At 28.0% G+C, this 6,363-nt stretch overlaps 1 non-coding gene across 1 annotated transcript; it reads left to right on the top strand.

Annotated features, from left to right (window-relative positions):
* Window positions 1-201: 201 nt before the first annotated feature.
* LOC131175672 (small nucleolar RNA R71) lies at window positions 202-309 on the top strand. Its single transcript, XR_009145864.1, has one exon. It is a non-coding gene; the product is annotated as a small nucleolar RNA R71 (small nucleolar RNA).
* Window positions 310-6,363: the final 6,054 nt, after the last annotated feature.

Raw genomic sequence — 6,363 nt, 5'->3', positions numbered from 1 at the left:
CCAGCAACTTGCCTTTTTTGAGTTGGAGCTGGTCCTCTTGGACTACTCCAAAGATGAGTATTCTTTGCAATTTTCTCCAATAGCTCATAAGCTTCATCTTCATGCTTCATAATAAATTCTCCTCCTGTTTGAGCATCAATAATCCCTCTAATTGCAGGAGTGACATTTGTGTAGAAATTCTGATTTATCATCCATTTTGGAATGGCATGATGTGGGCATAATCTCTCTAATTCCTTCCATCTCATCCATGACTCATAAAGAGTTTCATCTTCTCTTGGTCTGAAAGCTGTCATTTGATTCCTCAACTCTTGAGTTTTTCCAGGTGGAAAATATTGTGCAAGAAATGCATCAGTGAGTTGCTCCCAATTTGTAATGGAGTTGTGAGGTAAAGAATCAAGCCAATCCAATGCTCTATCTTTCAAAGAGAATGGGAATAGCTTCAATCTTGCTGCATCATCAGACACTCCAGGTTGTTTTTGCATGTCACAGATCATAGCAAACTTCTTCAGATGTGTGTGTGGATTTTCAGAAGGATGTCCTCCAAATTGAGAATTTTGAATCATTTGAAGAACTCCAAAATCCATCTTGTAACTATTTGCATCGATTCTTGGTCTTGCTATGCTCTCTCTCAAGTCATCAAAACGTGGAAAAGCATGATCCATCATACTTCCCCTAGGCACGTTTGCATTAACAACTTCTTCCCCTTGGGCTTCATTTTCATTGTTTTGACCATTTCCAGCATTACAAACACCAATTCTAATTCTTTCATCAGCCATGTCTATGTCAATTTCGGTTTCTCTCAAAGCTTCCTTTCTTTTTCTGGTTTCTTTCTTGTTGGCTTTACAAAATTTCTCAATTTCAGGATTGAACAATAAGGATGTGTCACTTGTGCTTTTAGCTCTTCTCATAAAAGGTTAAAAGTACCTGAAAAAGAACAAACAAACACAAAATGAAAATATAACAAAAATAAAACTATAAACAACTAAAATAATCAAGAATTCAATCTTAACCAAACAACTCCCCGGCAACGGCGCCAAAAACTTGATGCGTCCCTACCGCAAGTGCACGGGTCGTACAAGTAGTATAGAAAAGATATCGATCCCACGAGGAGTCGTGTTAATGATTGAATTTTTGATATAAAAGTTGACTAAATCGAAGTATTTATGAAATTAAAATAATGAATTGATGGGTAATGGAGCGTGAAATCTATATGTGCAAAATCAATATTCTATTCAACAATGTATTGCATTAAGCTAAAATTGCATCAAATTGAAATAAGCAAGTTCAAATATGGCAATATTGAAAATGGCAAGCAATTAAATTCAATTGAAAATTAACAATGGTAAAAGGCGATTCCGAAGTTCGGGATTTCATATTCGAGCTATTTTGGGATTTAAATCGGTTATCCAATTTTATGAAACTTATGGGTTTTAAGGAGATTAATTCTTAAATCCTTTGAATTCCCTTTCGAGTGAGACAAAGAGTGCCTTAATCAAACTAATCCTACTTTCGTGGAGTTAGAATTAATTAAGACCCATTAAGTTCTTTAATTAATCTGTGAATCCTCTTAATCCTTAGCCTATTTCTAGGTCTAAGTTAATTAAGTCCAATTTCTTGATTATCTATCACAAGGCCTTCTCCTTTCGGTGCTTCAACCATGGATTAAGAACATCACTTAATGGGATCCTACACTAAGCATGTCATTAAGCATACAAGAAATGAATAAAACTCATTAAGACCACAAAATATGGATTACCCAATCAAAATCCACAAAATATCTCAAATATTACAACCCTTACTCCAGAATCAAAAGTAAACTACTCACTATCCATAATGCTTACAAGATATATTGAGTTTAAATGGAAATAAAGCTTTAATCTAAGCTAAGGAATAAGAAATTAAACACTAGAAATGTAGAAAAATGTAAGGAAAGAAAGAAATCTGCAAATCTTGGTTGAAAATGGTGTGGAAGGTGAAAGTGACTCTTCAAATTCTGCTCAGCCCCTCCTTTCCTTTTCTGCTCCTTTTTCTCCCTTCTAAAATGGGATAATGAGACTATTTATAGCATTTTTCTGACATGGAGCCCTAAAATGGTATGTTCTAGGAGGAATTATTTGAGGGAATCTTCTGCCAGCTCATTAATGAACTCTTTATGGGACTGCATAAGTGGACTGCATAAGTTATGCAGTCCCTTATCTGATTTTCGGCTAGTTCGAGTCACTTATGCGGCGCATGACTTGGTGCATAGGTTATGCACAATTCCGTGAAGGTGCATAAGAGGCGAGAATGTGCATAAGCTATGCGATGTCCTTATGCACATTTACTGGTTCGAAACGATGATCTTTCTCCTTATGCAGATCTGCATAGCTTATGCGGCAAGTTATGCACAGTTTGGTCAATGCATATTTCAGCTTGAAAACCTATTTTTGACATCTTTGGCTGTAGAAGACACTCCTCAATGGCAAAATTCTCTTCAGTCCTTCAAAAACACCATTTTTCCTACAAAACAAAGTAAAAATTACAAATTAATGCAAAATTGACAACTATGAAAAACTAACTAATTAACTAATGAAATTAGCTAAAAATGACTAATAATCAAATAAAAATGGTTATAAAATTAGACATAAATGACTATGCAAAATGTATGCATCAGTAAACGTATTTGCCCATTTATATTTTTAACACTTATTATTATATTTTTTATTAAATTATATTTATGTTTATAATTAAGTTAATTATTAATAAAATAACATATAACTTTCATAAAAATATGATCCAACAAAAAATAATAAATCTTAAATTAATAAATATTTTATTTATATAATTACTTAAAATAACATTAAAATTAATATTTTAATTTAAATTATTAAATATAATATTTATAATTTTATAATAATATTATATCATACAAAAAAATTAACATCAAATTATAGAAAAAAAAAATTGAATTACGAATATCTATATCAAGTAAAATACATGCAACGCACATTACCGAAAAAAAAAATGAATTACATTTAAGTTAAAATGTACCATTATCTTTATGAATGAGAGATTCATTTTTATTTAAAAAAAGGATAAATTATAATTTAGTCATTGAGATTTGACAAAAACTATAATTTAGTCCTTATATTTTTAAAACCAAGCTATTTAATCCCTAATATTTGATAAAACCTATAACTTAGTCCCTACCGTTAGAATTTCAATTAAGTTACTATTAATTCTAGTAAAAATGACTAAAATGTCCTTATCTCTATTTTCAATCTAAAATAATTTAGTCTCTGAGATTTCATTTTATTGGAAATTTAGTCCCTGAGATTTGATTAAATCTATAAATTAGTCCATGTAATTTTAAAATCATGCAATTTAGTCCTTGACATTTTAATAAACATACAAGTTAGTCCATACTATTAAAATTATGATTAATTCCCCCATTAAATTTAGCTAAAATACCAAAATACTTTTAATTCTATTTTTAATTTGCAAACAATTTAATCCTTGAAATTTTATTTTAATAACAATTTGTGTCCATAGTTATATTTTTTTAATATATAATACTATAATATAATATTGAAAATATTTATCAATTTTATAAAAAAATATATTTAATTGTTTACATATTATTAAAATAATAATGACAAATAAAATTTTACAAAATTATAAAAGCTTATTTATAAATAATTATAATATTTAAGAATCAATTTGTACAATATATGGATGATTTTGTAATTAATCAAAACTTTTAAATTATTAAAAAAATAAAATCTTAAGGACTAAATTGCTTTTATATTAAAAATAAAGGTAAGAACATTTTGATCATTTTTGAAAACAATTAATAGTAACTAAATAGAATTTCAACGACATGAATTAAATTGTAGATTTTATTAAATATCAGGAACTAAACTATTTGGTTTTGAAAATATAAAAATTAAGTTATAAGTTTTATCAAATTTTAGAGACAAAATTATAATTTACCAAAAAAAGTTAGCACATAATACCTTAAATCAATGACATTGTAATTGGTGATTCTTAAATATTATTATCGAATAAATTTTTGTGAAATTGAAGCCTAAGCCTAAGAATGAAGCATATTTTTAACAGATTACTTGGAGATGGAAGAGTAAAACAAAATATTCTAAAGATTTTTTTATAATTTTTAAATCTTTATAATTTTATATTATTTAGAAAGAATTATTTTTTAAATATTTTGAAATTAAAAAAAAATTTCTAAACTCACTGATTTAATGAATTGAAAAATTAAAATTTTAAAAGGTTTAAAAAATTTTCAAAAATCTTGATTTTCTCAAACACAAATCAAAGATTTGAAAATATATTAAAATTAAAATTTCATTTTAGATAATATTAAGAATAAATTTCTTTAAGATAATTCGTAAAAATATAAAATTTTAGTCGTCTCGTTAAATTTTTTTTCTTATTTTTCTTTTATAAATTTTACAGGGTGACCATCGATTAACATTTTCATGATAAAATTATCTCTTTCTTTTTTTATATTTTTTTATATTTTTCTAATAATTTTCAAATTTATATCTTTTTAAAATAAATTTATATTTATTCTATTTATTATTTTCTAGAGAGATGAATATCAGACAATTCTAGTGGACAATTTTAGCACGGCAGAGAAAGCTCCACACCCAGAATCATCATCTAAATAAGTGACAACGACAAGGCTATCACATGTAATTATTATTTTTGATCTGAAATTATAAAATTTCATTAATTTAAACAGAAAAACAAGCTATCACATGGAATTTGTTTTTCTCAAATTAAACGTTTTTTAATAAAAAAATAATAAAAAGTGTATTCTGTTATCATATGAGAATCCGTTGACGGGATTTCTTGGATAACTCTCTTAAAGTAAGCTTTTTTTTTTTTTTTTTTTAATTTGAGAGACTCAATTTTAAATAAATTTATTGGCTTCATTTAGAAAAAAAAATATTTAAAAAAATTAATTTAATTCTCAGACAATTTAATTTCTTAAGTAAAAAGAAATTAAATTCTTTCATCAATCATCAATTAAGTTTTCAAATGAAAGAATTGATAAAAAAAAAAATAATAATAAATTAAAATTTTGTGAAATTCTGATATCTAAATGGAAAGATTATATAAATAGGTAAATAAGAAATAGTGAGTATCTTGAACGAGCACGTGCAGAGAGTATATAGACAGCAGATAGGTCATAAGCTTTGGGAGGGAGATGCTAACCTTTCATGGATTGGCATTGTTTTACAATTTTTATATATGCTTTTGAAAGTCATATAAGCATTGGATGGCAGATGCTAATCTTTTTGGAATCAATGATAGTTTAGCTTAACTTAGTTTAGTCCAGTTGCCAAAGGCATATTACTCATATGATAAATCTAGATTTGAATTCCTACTCCTTCAATTTTCCACTAAAAAAATTGATTAGTAATTTAAATTATAATTATATTGGTAAAAAAATATAATTTTCAATTGTTAATTTTTAAGCCAAGCATAGCTCCCTTTTCCTTGTAATAGACGAGCCTTTTGAATACCAATGAAAACTCTTGCAACAGGTGAGCCTTGTACTATCGCTGTTACTTTCACATCTTGCTTTCTCTGGTGAATCAATTCTTCCACTTTCCTTTACTATTCTATTTTCTGGTGTTTCTTGGAGTTAACTTTCTGGGTAAGTGTTGCTTTCTAGGGTTTTTATTTTATAAGCTCTCTTATTTGGGTTTCTTCAGCTTAACTCTTGTTTGGGTTTGACGAAGTGGTCCTTTGCTAGGTCTAATTTGGTAGATTCTTGTTGAAATTTCTATGTTTCACCATGTTCATCCAATGTTTAAGAAAATGCCTCAAGCAACTTATATGATTTCACATCATTGATCATCTATGATTGCAAACTACCTTTTCTTCATCATGCAGATTCTATCCTCACATTGTCAAGGACTTAGAAATCCTCTCACTTTGCACAATCTGTAACGCCCTCACTTTAGGTAATTTCATACATTCTATTATTCCGGCGACTAATGTCTGTTTGGACGGTTGAAATATCTGGAACCACCATTAAATTAAAGCAAGGAGTCATAATTTAATTTAATAAAGATCAAGTAAGGTTGAAGAAAAATAAAAGAAATGGATTAGAAATCAGTTAATTGTGCACAAGTCCCGGCGATGAGTAACTCCCTTGGAAAGTGGCTAAAGATCAGTATTTTGGGTCTGATTACTACTTCAATTAATGTAGGACCTTGTAAAACTCTTAATTAAGACTTAATTAAGGTACAATTATGAATTAATAAGACAAAAAAAAATGAAAAGAAGTAGAAGTATTCACATAAGTGGCAAACTAAGTGGGTGTGCACTTGCTTCCTATCATACCTAGGA

The sequence above is a fragment of the Hevea brasiliensis genome, chromosome 17 (genome assembly GCF_030052815.1).
Source record: "Hevea brasiliensis isolate MT/VB/25A 57/8 chromosome 17, ASM3005281v1, whole genome shotgun sequence".
In the NCBI taxonomy this organism is placed as follows: Eukaryota; Viridiplantae; Streptophyta; class Magnoliopsida; order Malpighiales; family Euphorbiaceae; genus Hevea; species Hevea brasiliensis.
The sequence above is the reverse complement of the archived record's forward strand: the minus strand, read 5'-3'. Positions and strand labels throughout refer to the sequence as shown.